The sequence below is a fragment of the Lissotriton helveticus genome, chromosome 10, assembly GCF_964261635.1.
Source record: "Lissotriton helveticus chromosome 10, aLisHel1.1, whole genome shotgun sequence".
Classification (NCBI taxonomy): Eukaryota; Metazoa; Chordata; class Amphibia; order Caudata; family Salamandridae; genus Lissotriton; species Lissotriton helveticus.
This window is the reverse complement of record NC_136071.1, coordinates 1,183,928,021-1,183,944,403: the sequence shown is the minus strand read 5'-3', so window position 1 is coordinate 1,183,944,403 and position 16,383 is coordinate 1,183,928,021.

The following is a 16,383-nucleotide window of genomic DNA, read 5'->3' as shown; positions in this document are numbered from 1 at the left end:
TTCAAAGAACTGAGGCTTTGATGACGTTATTATGTCCAATCTTACGCCAAACTCGACACCTTCAAGGTATAAATCTGCCCACATTTGCCCAGACAAGCACACAGTGGTTTGGAGTAGTTCGACTATCTACTTGCTCGACGCCCTGCTGCAGCAAGTACCGAAGGAAGCCGACCCTCCAGCTGACGCACTGAGAGAGTCGCTGTCTTTTCTCTTGCCGAGAAATCCAGCTCCAGTGTTTCCAGGTTACCCTTGCGGGTTGCCGGGAAATCGAGTCCTGACAGAGAGATACAAGACCGCCTTCATTCTAACTCAAGGTACGGAGCTGATTAGACCCTTAGAGAATTCTTGGAATAGATTCTTGGCAAAGAATACTAAACTTAAGCTACACCCCCCTTCTTCCTTCGTACTAGACCTAGGTAAGGTACACCGGGGTAGGCGTATTCTAGAAGCACCAGTTGAGTACTTTTAGTCAATATTTATCACTGTATGTATTTTATCCATTTTATGTATTTTATGATTTAGAAACCATATCATGCTTTTACAGTATTATTTCATAATACTCTTCATACTGTACGCATTGTATTTTACAACCAGTATTACAATTGTAGCAGTAAATTTCTTATGCTTGAGAAAGAAGACTGTTCAATAAATACCCTTTTATTGGAAACGCCCGTCTCTCTATTTTCTCAGCACTTCTGGTGAAACGAAGCACGATTGACTGAGTAAAATAGTTATCTATTGTTTCCGCGACTCTAGAGATTGATTTCTTATTCTTGGGAAACAAAGTTGTCATGTTTATGCGGTTGTCAGAAACTTAACCCTTCTTGTGAATTTGAGAAAGTTTCTAGTGGCCTCTGAGCTAGCTGGCACTCACAATTAAGTTTAGTATATACGATAGAGACCTAGTCGACCTCAGCCCTACGTCTAAACTATAGTATATGTTATTCCAATGCGCAGAGCTTATTGGGAATATAGGAACTACACTACACAAACACAAGTGCCCTGCATCTCTTTCTCCCTGGAACCTTCACACTGATATAATCACATCTACCCCGCATCTCTTCCTCACTGGATCCCTCGCACTGATGCAATCACATGTGTTTCACATCTCCCCCTTCATGGATCCCTCGCACTGATGCTATGAGATAGGCTGAGGATCCTGCCTTGATCACTCACATTGGTGCTATGACATGTGCCCCACATCACTACCTCCCTTTATCCCTCTGACACTGATGCTATCACATGTGCCCCGCATCTCTTCCTCCATGGATCCCTCACACTGATGCAATCATATCTGCCCAGCATCTCTTCTTCCTGGATCACTAGCACTGATCCAATCCATTGTGCCCCATATCTCTTCCTCCCTGGAACCTTCACACTGATATAATCACATCTGCCCTGCATCTCTTCCCCACTGAATCCCTCGCACTGATGCAATCTAATGTGTTTGACATCTCTCCCTCCATGGATCACTCTCACTGATGCTATGAGATAGGCTTAGGATCTCCTCCTCCCTAGATCCCTCGCGCTGATGCTATCACATGTGCCCCGCAACCCCCCCTTCATGGATCCCTCTCACTGATGCTATCACATGTGCCCCACGTCTCTTCCTCCAAGTATCGCTCACACTCATGTTATCATATGCTCCTGGCATCTCTCACTCCATGGATCTCTCGCCTGATGCTATACCAGGTGCCAGCATCTCCTCCTCCATGGATCCTTCCCACTGATGCTATCACATGTGCTCCACATCTCTTCCTCCAAGTATCGTTCACACTGATGCACTCACATGTGCTTGTATCTCGAAAACCCATGGATTCCTCACACTGATGCTATGACATCTACCCTTCATTTTGTCCCCCTCTTTTCTCTCATATGAACCTATATACAATTTGTCTCTCAATCTGCTGCTTATGTGATAATGTCACATCTGACGTTTGTCTCTCCCCCACTTTATTTCTCACCCATTCCCTTCTTCACCTCATCTCCAGGTCCCTCGCTCTGTGTGCAGTAAGAGCTGTCCTCCTGGGTACAGGAAGGTCCCTCTGGAGGGCCAGCCCATCTGTTGCTATGACTGTGCCCTCTGCTCAGAAGGAGAGGTTACCAACAAGAGTGGTAGGTGATAAAACACTGCATGCCAACCAATAGTCATTTCCAAAGACTCAAATGAGAAGACTTGCACATGTAAATTACTCATGAGTGTAAATTACCTTTGTGAATTGCCTCTTTAGTTTGTATTTATTTAGTTTAAATATTTTCACTGTGCTGGAACATGGAAATAAAGTTATTTGAACATAATGACACCATTGTTTTTGGATCTGCCAAAGCCTGAATTAGTCCATCATCATCAACTGACCCACATCTGAATCTCTCTTTCTCCTCCTCTCTTTAACTCTCTCCCTACCTACTCCCAACCAGTACTGGCTTTATGGTAGTGTGACTGGCATCATTGTGCAATGTGCCAGGATCAATGGTGCAACCTCTGCATTGCAGACTGAACCAATAAAGGAGCACCCTGCAGAGATCTTTGAATGCACAGGCTTTTTCAGTGATAATTGAAACAGCATGATAACTCTGGTGGTTAAAATACTACAGGTAGAGATCTGCTATTTGTCTAGTCACAGTTTTGACTCATTATATAGTAGCCTAGGGCCACATGTATGACCAAAGCATTTTGCGAGTTCCTAATTGGGACTTTTTACAACTCGCAATTAGGAACTTGCAAAATGCGATGTACAATGTTGTCTCATACACTGTTTGTGATTCCCAATGGGGTTGCAATTGACCTGCCTCATCAATTGTCATGAGATAGATCGCAATTTTCAACCCATTGGGAATGGCCTGTAATCACGGGAATGGTAGACTACTGAGGTCAGAAGAACACCATGTCTGTGAGTAAAATAAGCATTTTTTTTCATTGAAATGCCGCTTGTTTTCCTTAAAGGAAAACGGGATGCATTTAAAAAATAAAAATGGAAAGCTACCTTTTAATTTTTTACCAGGAGGCAGTGGTCCCACTGACCACTGCCTCCTGTTTAAAAATTCACAACCTCCTTCATGGAGTCGATAAAATATTAATTCTAGTCGCAAAACATTCCTACATGTTCCTGCGACTCGCAATTAGGAAGTAATGCCCATGGCACGTCCCTTCCTAAACACCAACTTGCAAACCCTATTTTGCGAGTTGGTAATAGCTTATCAATTCACAAAATAGGGTTGTTACATGCCAAAAGGCATTTCACGGATCGCTAACGACCCGATTCTCAATTAGCAACCGCTAAAACCTGTTGTGCATGTGCCCCCCAGAGTGTTAATATTCCTGCTGAAATGCACAACGTGCGACATGCAGTACACAGATTAGTATTTTCTGCAGATAGCTTAGTGGGTTATTTCTTTTGTTACAGAGATCTTTTTCATATTTGGAGTTCATCAGTAACAATCCTTCTAATATATCACACTGAGCAATGAAGCGGAATCAAAGTGCTGCATGCAAATAGAAAGGCATAGGTTCAGAACCTTATCGTTTATTCCCTCAATCTTTCATTATTCTGAGGTTGTGAAAGAGGACTCCTTTAGGTATCAATACCCTTTTAATAACAATCATTGCATCACGCTTATAGGCGGATTTATTAACAGTTTGTTCCTGGTTTGCATCAGAACAGTAATGTAATGCAGTATTTTCATTCATTCAAGGAAACTTTATTTCGGTTAGTTTTAACCATCAAAGCACATAGAGATACATAAGCAGTTTTGAACAATTCATTGATGATTATAATTGCTAAAATACATCGTCTAAAATGCAGAAGGGAGAAGACAATATGTTAAGACTGTACAAGTTTAAATTATTTTAAATGTTAAAAAAATTAAGATAGCGTTTGTTGATCCAATCAATTCTCGAATCTCTACGAATATATACATATGTGCCATCCTTCGGTAAGAAATTTCCTTTGGGTAATCCACATAAAAAACAAAAACTTAGTTAAGGCGGACACTATCACTGGATTTGTGTCAGACTTCAAAATCCTGAAGAAGGCTAGCTAGTCCCTAATGCCCAAGTTATTGCACAGCTGTATTATCCACTTTCTCCGTATGGGTGAGTAGGCTGGACAGAAGAGGGTGACATGGAGAATTGTTTCATTTTCAGTTCTACAGCCAGGACATAGATGTACAGGACCCCCCGTCCACCTATCAGTCATAGAATAAAGGGGCAGTGTTTCAAATCTAAACTGTAAGTACAGCTTCTTCGCTAAGGTGGGTTGGATTACGTCTATTTCTTGTTCCAAGCTTTAGAGAGACACTCATGATTCAGGAAGGCACCAGTCAGGCTCATTGGTGAAACTGAACAGAATGTCTTCCTGAGGTTAAAGTCCTTTATAGTAGTGGACAATGTTTTCTTAGAAATAGCTGAGCATGATGCCTCAGGGTTTGTCCATACGTTTTTGTATCCAATCAGAGCAAGGGACTGTCTGACAAAACGCAGCCATGGAATCCTACCTGCTCCTGAGGAAGCCAGCACCACCTTTAGTTCCTCCTTGTAGCTTTCCAGCTCAGGGGTGCTCCACAGCCTCCTCCAATAAAGGAGAGAACGTGAGGCGATGGAATCAGCGATAGGACTAATATTCATATCCAGCCTGAGTGGAACGAGTGGAGTATTTCTGGGCAAGGTTAAAATTTGCCTAATAAAATTATTTTCTGTAGTGGTTAACTCGGTAGAAGGGACGTGCCCCCAAAGTTCCGCCCCGTAAAGGGAAGATGACCTTGCTTGAACTTTAAAAATGTCCAGTGGGGGCACTAACAATTTTGTAGGCACAGTTTTTTTGGACTTTTAAGATCCCCCCCAGTTGTCTGTATTAGTTTTAAGTTGGACTTGGCCATTTGTGCGCCCCACCCCATTCTATCACTTAGGGTCAAACCTAAGTAGTCAAAGGTTGGGACTCTTTCTAGTGGTCTACCTTCCTCCATAGGATGGGGAAAATTAGTGGTATTGGCATTAAATACCATATACTTAGTCTTATCAATGTTGACTACCAGATTTCTTTGGTTACAAAATTTGGTGAACTGATTTAGAACCCTCTGCATGCCCATGGGGGATTTTGAAAGCAGCAAGGCATTGTCCGCAAACATTACGGTGGGAAATCTCTGCCAGGCGAATTTCGGGGAGTCAATGTCTTTAATGGATAGTAGATCTTCTATAAGCCCGTTGAGAAAGAGGGAAAAGAGGGTTGGGGCAAGTACACAGCCCTGCCTGACCCCCTTCTCAACCGGAAAGGACCAAGTTAGTTGACCGTACTTTCCAAAACGTACTCTGGCAAAAGTGCCATCGTGGAGATGTTTAAATTGGTAGCATAGGTATGGTGGTACCCCCATGGATAATAAAATAGACCAAAGTTGATTTCGATCCACCTTATTGAATGCTGACTTTAGGTCCACGAACGTTAAGTATAAACTCCCCCGGTCCAGAACAACGTGCTTCCAGTAAAGGACCTGGAGCCAAAATAATTGATTGATTGTGGACGTTTTGGCCCTAAACCCTGCCTGAAGGGGGGTCAAAATATTGTTATCATTGACCCAGTCCAATAAGTGTTGTAAGAGTAGCCTTGCATAGATTTTCTGACTTACATCGATAAGGCTAATTGGCCTATAATTTGATGGTTCGAGCGGAGAACCCTTCTTGTAAATGGGTATTATCTCCGCCCCCAACCATGTGCCTGGGAGAGGTAGACCCTGCAAAACTGCATTATATAGTAGTAAAAGGTTAGGGGCCCAAACTACCGGTTCCTCTTTGAAGAGGTCGCCTGGAATCCTATCTAACCCAGGCACTTTATTTGATTGCATGCTGTGCACTGCAGTATGGACCTCATCCAAAGTAAAGAGCGGTGTAGGCCAATTAGGATCCATGACCAGCAGGGTTGTAGGGGCTGCACTTTTTAAAATTGGGGGGATGGAATAGAGCTCTTTAAAATGCAGAGACCAAGATTCTTCGGGAATGTTTGGATCAATCGAGGTCCTGCCTTCTGGTTTCCCGTTATGAACGAAATTCCAAAAGGTCCGTGAATCTTTAGCCTCGAGTGCAGATCTTATGGCGTGCCATCGTTCTTCTTCCCACTCCGTTTTTGCGTTAAAAATCATTAATTTGTAAGCGCGCCTGGCTTCAGTCACTGCGACCGGCGTGCCTTGTTTCAGTGCCTTGAGCAACGCATGCTTTAGTTCTCTACAGCCCTTATTGAACCAGGGGTGTTTGGCAGCCTGGGTCTTAGGTTTAATGGGCGCTATTTTATAAAAAGAGTTCGCCAATAGTGCGGTAAGTTCCTCATGTAATCCTGACAGGATCCTTTGCGCACTATTACTAGATGGGAGAGCCATAAAAGAGTTTGCCCTTTCTAGCAGAGGAATTATGCTAAAATGCAATTTGCCCATATCTTCAGTAGACTTCTTCAAATTTGCCCATCGGATTCTCCTCCCACCTTGAATTATTCTGAGGTCACTGTTTTCATAAGTTTCATTACCCTCGGTTATCAAATCGAAATTCATCTCAATTGACAGGGGGTTGTGGTCACTTTCCGTGCAACTAAGAATGTGGAAGTTGGGAATCTTGGACCAAAGGGGCGTGCTAATCATAAAATCAATTACAGAAGTGCGCCCCATTCCACTATAGGTTGAATGCCCTGGGCTATCACCCTTGAATCGTCCGTTACATGCTCTGATAGAAAAAGAGTAAGTTATAGAAGTTAACTGGAGTACCAGGGCTGACCATTGTTTTACTGGATATATGTTTGGGTAAGGGATTGACCATATTTCATCCTCTTCTGTTGAGATCTAGGGAACTCCAATAAGTGGTTCATAGTGACAATTGAAGTCACCACCGATCATCAACGCAACATCTCCTGGAAGGGATTGAAGAAGAGTGGTCAGGGAGTCTAAAGTCTGGGAGGTGCCTCCCGTTCCTGCTGGCCTCGAGTAAATATTAATGAGTGCCAGTTTAGGTGTTCTGATGTGTGACAGTAGAATACAAGTCAGATCGGGGCTATTGGTGTCTATTCTTTTCAGGGTAAACCAAAGGTGAGCACCTACCCAAATACACAGTCCCCCCGATGGTCTGCCTCTGGGTCCCTTCATGGCTGGCTCCATGTAGGTGATATAACCCAGTCTATGTATGGTATTAAGAGCCCATGTTTCCTGGAATAAACATATCCCATGAAGGTCTACAAAGGCACACCAATCAGGAATATCTAGACCTGCTACGTTCCAGGATAAAAAAAAATGTGTTGTATTTTGATTAGAATTTCTAAGTGGCAGGTTGCCACAGTTAACCAGGCTATTCGAGCCACCAGGTACATTCATAAGCCCATGTTGTGCTGGGGCGGATTGTGAGAGCGGACTTTCGGCAGGTGGTACAGAGATAGGTACAGTGGTATGAACTGTTGGTGGAATTACCACTGATCCTCTCAGCGATACATCCCCGTCAAGGGGAAGTTCTTCATTGGATAATAACAGATCGGTAAGGCCTTCTACTCCCTTCTGCCCTGGTCTCCCATGATCATCTGGTATAAGCTGGCCAGTGGCTTGGCCGGACCACTTTTCTAAATCTACCCCATTACCTAGGAATATACTATTCTGAGCTGGGCTTTGGGGCACATACCCCCAGTCCTGAGAGGGCTTCAAATCTATTAAACAACATGATGTTCCCCAGAGGGCATGGGTTCAGCGCTTCTCCCAGTGGGAATGTTTCTCTTGGAATTGAGTGCCGGGGTTCATAAAAATAGGACAGGGGCAATGTGAGAATTCCGGGCAACAAATCGTTTTGGGGCCAGTTACAGATAAATTCGACACACCTCCAGCCTCTAAAATTAATTTGAACACAGTCCCCCACCATAGTTTTAGTGCTCCTGCCAATCCAATTCACTCTCCTGGCAAACAAAATTTCTACTGTTATATCTGTTGGCAATGGTTGTTTCTCATTAAGCCAGAAGGTGCACTTATTTTTAAGATCTTTATATGTCTCCCTTTTCCCCTGGGCCAATGGGGGGACCCTCGCCAAAACAACCACGTAGGGCGCTGATTCAGGTGGGAGATTAATAGTGGACAGGGTATCAACACTATGAACTTGAGGCGCCGCAGGCAGTTTTTGTTGTGTAGGTGCAGGTCTGCTAGCAGCTACTTGGTGTGGTCTATCCCTTGGAGCTATGTTATCATCCGCTGGCAAATTAGAAACCTGTTTAGTGACAGAGGACGAGGTGAGGGCTTTTTGTGTGGAGGCAGTACAGCTATTTAATACTACAACATCATTGGAGTCAGCTGGCGTTTGTCCTGTAGTTTTTGCCTGCCTACGAGTTGGATCATTAACCCTCGTTCCCGCCTGCTTCTGGACTGATGCGAGTGAAAGTTCGAGGCAGACCAGTCTCTTCTCGATTGAGTCCAGTCGGGCGGAAATTGGGTTGCATAGTTTTTTAAAGGTGTTTTCCAGTCTCTTCCAAAACAAAGGGCCCAAATCAGGTTGTACATCTCCCCCCACGGTAGAATAAGCCTGCTATGCCCCTCTGTAAGATTTACTATTGAATGGGCTTGACTGGGAGGAGGTCTGGCAGCTAAATCTTCATTTGGCACATCCATTTGCCAATTTTTGCTTTTTTCCCCCCAGCAATTGTTTGTGCCCCTGTGCGCTTCCTTTTGGCGGTTACTACCGCATCCCGCTGGGCAAGACCTGTTTTTGCATGTGAGGCAGAGCGGGTTTTGATATTAGGAGCGGGGATTATCTTTACAACATTGTGAGCGTCCGTCCCAATGGAGGGGTTCAAACTTGTTTCGAGGGTGACAACAAATTGTAACAAGAGGCTTCTCTCCACAACTCCCGAAGGGGGCAGTGTGTCCTGGGAGTCGACAGGGTGATGAATTGGTGATCTGACCCTCGCCAGGCTTCCCAAAGAAGATCTCTTATCAAATGGGGTTTCCAAGGATAGTCTCTGCTCGGTAAGTTCAATATCTTTGGCCAGTGCTGACGTTACCCTGACCGGTGGACTTCCTAACATTCCCTACTTCTGGTGGTGCAGTCGACATGTTTACTGTATGGAACCTGTCTCTTATACTCCTCTTTAGCAGGATTAAAGCACAGTCAAACAGTAGAGAATTACACTGACCTTATTACACTGTAGCGGATGAAAGGGGGGTAGCCTGTCCCGTCCTTAACCGGTCTTTAACGGGCTTAAACGGGCCCGCCCTTGGCGCGGGCTTTGCCCGGCTTGTCCCGCGCGTGTCCCCGACGTGAGGGTCCGCGGCTCTTAACGCGCCTCCTGGCGCTGTACTTGCGTCACTGGAGTGCCCGCCGCTGGGAAAGCCGGGAGATGTAGTCCCGGGGTGGTGGAGCGAGTAGCAGTGGCGTGTGGGTGTGTTAGCTGCTCCCCGGTCTGCTCCCCGGTATAGAGGTAAGTGCCCCAGCTGCTAGCAGAGGTTCGCAATGTGTCCAAGACTCCCCCCGCTCCACCAGGGTCCGCGGCTCTTAACGTGCCTCCTGGCGCTGTACTCGCGTCACTGTAGCGCCTGCCGCTGGGAAAGCCGGGAGATGTAGTCCCGTGGCGGCGGAGCGAGTAGCGGTGGCGTCTGGGTGTGTTAGCTGCTCCCCGGTATAGAGGTAAGTGCCCCAGCTGCTTACAGAGGTTCGCAATGTGTCCAAGACTCCCCCCGCTCCACCAGGGTCTGCGGCTCTTAACGTGCCTCCTGGCGCCGTACTCGCGTCACTGGAGCGCCCGCCGCTGGGAAAGCCGGGAGATGTAGTCCCGGCGCGGCGGAGCGAATAGCAGTGGCGTCTGGGTGTGTTAGCTGCTCCCTGGTATAGAGGTAAGTGCCCCAGCTGCTTGCAGAGCTTCGCAATGTGTCCAAGACAGTATTTATAAAGCGCTATAAAGTGATGCGAACCTGGGGCGAAGTATTTATTTGAACCTTAATTTCCAGTTTAAATCCTGAATTGAGTTACCCTATGTAACACGAAGTAGCACTATGAGCTACTTTACACAATGGAAGCGTACCATGGGTGGTACATGGGTGTTCCCGCACACTCACCCAGGGATGTTGACACTAATCCCTATCCACTAGCATCATCAAGGCATTCTTAAAGTTGGAGAAAATACTTCAAAGTTTGCATGTGTGCTGCACCATACATTACGCATACAAAGTGGTAAAATGTTAAACTTTGTCAAACATTTAATTTTGTGCTGGAAGGGTACACTTTCAGTATAAGACTTTAGATTGACATTACTCATTCACCCTCGCACTATGGTGTAAGGGTGTGTGCATTGGTGCAAGGCAGCCTAAGGTATGCCAGCACTAGATGACAGAGCAACAGCACCATATCTGAATAGATAACTTTGGTTACTGCTCATGATAAAAATCGTTTTTAGATAATTAGTGAAGGAGGGATTTAGGGAAGGGCAAACATCCACCCCAAAAAAGTAATCCATTATTATTCAAAAACTACACTTCTGTAGTTACAATAGGCAAAATGTTTAGAAAGCATTTGCAAATGTATTCCAGCTCAGACCTGGAGTAAGCCCAGCACCACAAATGGTATTGGTACAACAGACCCCCTAGCCATATTAGCTGAGACAGGGACTCAAAATAACTCCATATAGCAAATAATGTTAAAATATAATAATGTACTTTGAATTTAAAAACATATGAATAAATGTAATTTTAGGTAGGGGTGGGCGTCAAATTCTGTTCCGCTCGCGGAAATTGCGAATTAGTGAAATTTTCGCGTTCCGGGGAGAACGCGAAAATGCCAAAATGTTGGCGATCCGCAGCATACCAGAACTTTTTTTCATGTTCGAGCTTTCAAAATACGTTCTCGCCCACGCAATCGCCTTACCTGGATCCCCGCGTTCGCCGACAAGTTTTCCCGATCCGGTTGCGTGCTCCACAAGATGTTGGTAGCCGTTTGCGCTATCTCGCAAGAGTTCGCGCCCGCGATCACGTCATTTGTCTCGCGATCATTCACCGCAAGAGTATGAGATCTCTAACACGTCATTCTCCAGCACAAGCGAGAGCATGAGGACGCGACCACGTCATATTGAAAGCGACAAGGAGCGAGAGACCGGGAACACGTCATTCTCTACCGTGAGCAAGAGCGTGAAGACACAAACACGTCATATCAAAGGCGACAAGGAGCGAGAGAACTCAAACACTCATATCCAACGGGACAGGGAGCGAGAGAATGCGAGCACATCATTTTGGACACGCCATCGACATCTGGCGGAAGTAAGGTGAAGCTCGAGAACTTGAACATGTAAAATTTCCAATCTGGAGAAGAATATCATCTCTAGCAGCATAAAACCTTCTGCAAATGATGATATATTTATTTTTTGCCATTTTTAAAGAGCGACAAATACCCGCAGGCGTAGATGAAAAAAACTCCTCAGATTGACATTTGGCTGTCCTTTTTTGTGCAAGGAATCCTTTTTTAAAATGGGGGGAGAGGGAAAAAGTGCCACAGAATCTCCAACTTCCTGTTCCTGTCCATCAGGCTCCTCCCAGTTCTTTATCCATCTCCTGCTCATTCTGCCTTTGGATTTTGAGCTGGAAAAATCACTCTTTTTGTCTGCTGTATCATTATCATTGGATTTGAGGTTTTTTGAATTGGATATTTTACAAGTAGGTGGTTGTTGTGTCTGTTTGATTGGGGGCATTGCAGTTGTTTCAACTATAATTTAATGTTGGTAAATATCATTCTTTTTTTTTTTATTGTTGTGGGTAGTAGTAGTCAGTAGGCCCAGAGCTAGTCATGGGTGGGTGCATGATGAAGCAACTGTTCCTTTGGTGTTTTTTAATGTATTTCATTTTCAAGCATCATTTAGGGCATGGATGGCATAGGATTGAGTTGGGAATTGTGTTTTTTTGGGGTGGGCTTTCTGTTGTTGGGTCTGGCCATGTGGCTGGTGGCCATTTAGAAGCCTAGGCCTGCAAGTTTGTCTGGCCTTGTCTGCCAACAGGCCTGCTTTCATCCAGTAGGCTCAGAGCAGGTAGCCACAGCTGCATTAAACAAGTGTTTTTGTGTGGTCTGTTGAATTTAGACATCATTTAGGGCATGGATGGCATTGGATTGAGTTGGAAAATGTGTTTTCTTTGGAGTGGGCTTTCTGTTGTTGGAAACGAAAAAACAAATGTGCAGGAACGCCTTCCCTTCTGCTCGTTTTTACACGCAGGGCACCGACGGATAGAGTGGGGCCTCAATTTCCCGAGCGGTTGCCGGGTGAGGTGAGGTCTTCACCCACACAAAGCTGGGGAGAAGAGCCTTTCCTGTCATCATTGGAAACTGAGGTTCCACATGTTGGGGTGATACATGAGTTTCGAAAGTACACTGCAAGATATGGTTGTATTTCTTTCCCAATCATGGTTGTACACCCCTGCCTTTGAGTTGCAGTAGCATATTTTCCTATAGGTCCTGATGAAAGCTAGAGTAAACACTCTTTTTAGCTGAAACTAGTCGACCAAACCACTTTACACAGCACAACTATGTAGTTTCACTCACTTACTACGAGGCGCACCTTTTAATCTTGACACCTACACATTTTCCTCAGTTTAGGGAGTCAATTTTAGCGAGCACTTTTTTTAGAGCACTGCACTTTTTCCAGATTACTTTGAGTGTGACTGGGCCGAAATGTGGCGCTGCTTTCGCCTGCGCCGTCATTTGACGATACAGGCGGTTTATGGGGCGACCACTTAAATGTATCCCATATGATGATATACCGCCACATGGGTGGTCTGATGGTTCTTTTTGGCCTAGTTTATACCTAAATTTTTCTTTCACACATTTTCCCTTGTGATCCACGTTCACCATTCTGGACACCCCACCTTCTCAGACCTGGTCTTCTCTTCGTGTGTTTCTCTCTGTTGTTGGGCCTGGCCATGTGGCTGGTGGCCATTTTGAAGCCTAGGTCTGCAAGTATGTCTGGCCCTGTCTGCCAACAGGCCTGCTTTCATCCAGTAGGCTCAGAGCAGGTAGCTACAGCTGCATTAAACAAGTGTTTCTGTGTGGCCTGTTGAATTTAGACATCATTTAGGGCATGGATGGCATTGGATTGAGTTGGGAATGGTTTTTCTTTGGGGGTGGTCTTTCTGATGTTGGGTGTCTTAAAGACATTCATTTGTTGTGTGTGTCTGGTGTGTGTTGGTGTGCAATGCATGCACCCTGCAGACATTTTTTGGGCCTGTGTATTTTCGTTTTTGCATTTTATTGCATTAAGAAGGCAGAGCAGTGTGCTTTAGCATGCATCCTTTGCCTGGCTTTTATGGGCCTTTTGTCAGCTCCTGGTGTTTCACAGGCCCCCTGCTTTTTGCTTGTGATTTGTGAGTGTCCATGTGGCTGCTGCTTTTTTTGGGGGGGGGAGTTATTAGTGTCCTGCTTTTGCCATATAGGCATGCATGGTTTTCCTATTGGCTTACTGCTTCCATCCATCCATCCCCTTTGCCAGCAGCAGCTCCATGAATGATGTGATGCTCAAATAATTTAATAGGAATTAGGGTCCACCCCACTTCCATTACATTTTTATTTTGGTGGTTCTTATTCTCTTTCCTATCCTCCCTGAGAGTGTAGTGTGTACACAGTAGTATAACATAATAAGCCCTTGTTGACAAAGTCTCAGAAATGGCTAGACTATATCGTTTGTTTGTTTGTTCGTACTAGTACAGTAGTAACTGAACCACAAAAACACATGCAACATTTCACTGATGTTCTTCTTCTGGCTTATTTGCTTTTAGGTGCACAAAAAAACAGAGGAGGAGGTGTCATCATCATCACCCGTTGTACTACCAGCCAGACAGAAGTCCTGCTGCACATCACGTCCACATGTGACCACAACTTGTGCACCTGCATACTGCCTGACATCTGAAGAAGATGGCCCCAAAGAAAGGTACCAGGTCCAGTACCAAGAAAGTTTCCGGTGAGAAGAAGGAACAGAAAAAGAAAGTGCCACTAACCATGACTGGTATGCCGGCCAATGTTTTTTTGGGACCAAAAAAATGACACCTGCAGCAGCGTTGTCCGGGAACCAAGCTGGGAGCAGCACCTCCGCACCAGCGGTCCAACCCCACCAACCTAGGCAAAAGCCCTTGAGTGTCGCAGAGGTAGCCAGTCTACTAATGAGCATCGATGTTGAAATGCCAATATCGCAAAGTAGTACACAACCAACGCAGGTGGAAACTCAGCAGATAAGTGTGCAGCACCAGCCGCAACAACAACAGCAGCAGCCGCAAGAACAGCAGCAGCCACAAGAACCGCCCACAATCGTAGTTGTTGCTCCTGAAGAAATCGAGTTTCCTGCAGACAAAGTGGAGCAACCCACTGTTTCGGAAGATCTATTGTCTTCCAGAACACCATCAAGGAACAGGAGGCTTAGTCCATCATCTTCTTCTTCAAGCCCCGCTTCTGATGATTGTGATGCCACTTGGCAGCCACCAGCTCAGTCTGAGAGTGATGCACGCCACAAGACAATGCCTCTGAAAAGGAAGGTTCCAGAAAAACTTAGAGTTATGGAGGTAAATGTACAAGAGGGGGATGATGTTGATGAAGACGAGCCAGTCAACACCCACATCACTCCCACCCCAAAGGGGATGGAGACCAACATTATCACCCTATCCATAAAGTCTGCTGCTGCTGAGCGGGATGTAGCACAGATACCACCAACACAGGTTATACCACCACGACCCCCAGCTGCCATATTTGCAAAGGCTCGGCAGGGACCTACATCCAGCTCAACCATCTCAGTAGGTAGTGGTAGTAAATGTCACAGTGTAGCTGCACAGAGTCACATTCCAAGCACACCATCCAGTTCATCTGGTATTGAAAGTGGCACATCCCGCAGTGCCAGAAAGTTCTCCTCCCCAGTTTGGGACTTCTTTTCTGTTAGCACTAAGGAGGAAAATGTTGCTATATGCTCAATTTGTCGACAAGGTGTTCAGAAGGGTTAGCTTGGTACAAACTATGGTACCGGAGGCCAAGCAAGTCATCTCAGAATACACCACACTATTGTGTGGGAGAATCACCTACTTCACTTAAAACAAAGTAAAAAAGCTCAACCTAGTGAAGTTGGGCATGAAAAATCAGGGGGCGATATTATTGCGGTGGAAGGTGAAGAAGAGGGAGGCATTTCTAGCCCTGTCCCCAGTAGTGTAGTGGTACCACCCACATCCTCCTCAGCAACATCTCAGTGGCACCGCAGTAAGAGCCATACTTATAGTCAGGCTGAGACACCAAGGCGACAGAGTACTGCAATGAGAAAAAGTGCGTCGTTGAGCCTAAGTCGGTTAATGACAACAACAGCACCACAAAGGTAAGTATTCCAGCTTACCATTGAGAGCATGCTTAGGTTGGAGGGGCAGTGCCAACGCAACCACCCAACGGCACGGTTGTACACTGCGAAACTGGCTAAAATGTTAGCGTTGGACCTTCTCCCTTCTTCACTTGTGGAAGGGGTGAGTTTCCTTGAATTTGTGCCAGCCTTCTGCCCTAAATGGAAGGTTCCCAGCCGCTCCTATTTTGCAAGTATTGCTGTTCTGGCACTACATCATAATGGAAACATAACAAAAGGGGGGAGAGAGAGAGAAGTGGATCCAGTCTCCCTAGGCATCATGAATAAACAAAGTAGAATCCACTAGGAGGGTGGCAGTGGTCCCTAATAGGATGGGGAGCACACAGTGTTGTTTAAATGCCCCTCACACACCAACAGGCCCCTTGGTGTCATGCTTCATCATCGGGGCCTTCGCATCCCTCTACGGGATGCGGCGTGCTGCGACAAACGACTACGTAGGAGCACTTGGTAGTGAGCTATGTGAGGGTGTATGATGAAGGATGTGAGTGAGGTGAGGTGAAAAAAGTGAGTAAAAAATACCTGGCACTAAGGAAACAAATATTTATTCTGTCCTCGGCTGGTATTAATAAAAAGTGCAGAATCTGGTTGAAAAAATACGTACTAGGGTATATCAACCATTAACAGTGTCAACATGTTTCGGAGCACGAGGCTCCTTCTTCAGGACGAGGATATGCACTATTATCCTCACCTTACTCACATGAAATGTGAAAGTGTTCAAAAAAACCTTTTAATAAAAATACAATGTGTAATGTACCTATCAATGTTTTAAGAAAAGGTATGTTCGTTGCGCCCAATTGGCGTTTGTAAAGAACTTATGTACAAAAACTCGGAAGGCCTCATGAGCCTATGCGTGGTATTGGGGGTATCTCTCTTCGTTGCCCAGTAAACAACGGTGACTGCATGGACGATCGCCTGCCATCCCCTCAACGCTGCTCCGGCCTTCCGAGTTTTTGTACATAAGTTCTTTACAAACGCCAATTGGGCGCAACGAACATACCTTTTCTTAAAACATTGATAGGTACATTAC